The 812-nt window shown below is 48.9% G+C and overlaps 1 non-coding gene across 1 annotated transcript; it reads right to left on the bottom strand.

Moving 5' to 3' along the window:
* Positions 1-376: 376 nt before the first annotated feature.
* On the bottom strand, positions 377-480 carry LOC128117283 (U6 spliceosomal RNA). The gene has a single exon (XR_008220766.1). It is a non-coding gene; the product is annotated as a U6 spliceosomal RNA (small nuclear RNA).
* Between the last annotated feature and the right edge of the window lie 332 nt (positions 481-812).

Raw genomic sequence — 812 nt, 5'->3', positions numbered from 1 at the left:
TCTGACAGTCGGCTTTGTAGCTCTGGCTGACCTGGAATTCACCATATAGCCCAGACTGAACTGAAACTCAAGACAATCCTCCTGCCTCAAGTCTCCAGAGTGCTAGGATTACAGGTGTCAGCTAACATCTGAGGTAGTGTTTTTGTTTTTGGGACAGGGTTTCTCTGTGTAGCCAGCCCTGACTGTCCTGGAACTCACCCTGTAGACCAAGCTGGCCTTGAACTCACAGAGATCCACCTGCCTCTGCCGCCTGAGTGCTGGGATTAAAGGCGTGCACCACCACTGCCCGGCAGAGATAGTTAAAAAAAAAAAAAAAAAGGTTTTTCAAGACAAGAGTTTCTCTGTGTACCCCTGGCTGTCCTGGAACTTGTTTAAAAAAAATATGGAATGCTTCATGAATTTGCGTTTCATCCTTGTTCAGGGGCTGTGCTAATCTCTGTATCATTCCAGCTTTAGTATATGTGCTGCAGAAGCAAGCACAGATTAATTTATTTTTAATAGGGTCTTTCTACGTTGCCCAGACTTGCTTTGACCTTGTGATTCTTTTGTTTCAACCCCTGAGCAGCTGGGATTACAGCCTACACCACCAACTCTGTTTGTCCAGGAGACAAGAGGGCAGAAGTGCAGTCCAGGTGGGTGACCGCTCCTGAGCTGAGGACTGCAGGGACAGAAGGCCAGTGGGCGCAAGAGATAAAGCTGCAGGGGTGCTGGCAGACGGCGAAGGATGTCCCCAGCCAGAGCAGACATCATAATCTTTGTTCGAAATTCTGGGCAGTCCCTGGAGTTTGAGGGTACCCCAGTCGTATACGCCC

Source organism: Peromyscus californicus, unplaced genomic scaffold, assembly GCF_007827085.1.
Source record: "Peromyscus californicus insignis strain IS unplaced genomic scaffold, ASM782708v3 Scaffold_20__1_contigs__length_68692818, whole genome shotgun sequence".
In the NCBI taxonomy this organism is placed as follows: domain Eukaryota; kingdom Metazoa; phylum Chordata; class Mammalia; order Rodentia; family Cricetidae; genus Peromyscus; species Peromyscus californicus.
Note: the sequence above shows the minus strand (reverse complement) of the source record. Positions and strands in the feature narration are given on the sequence as shown.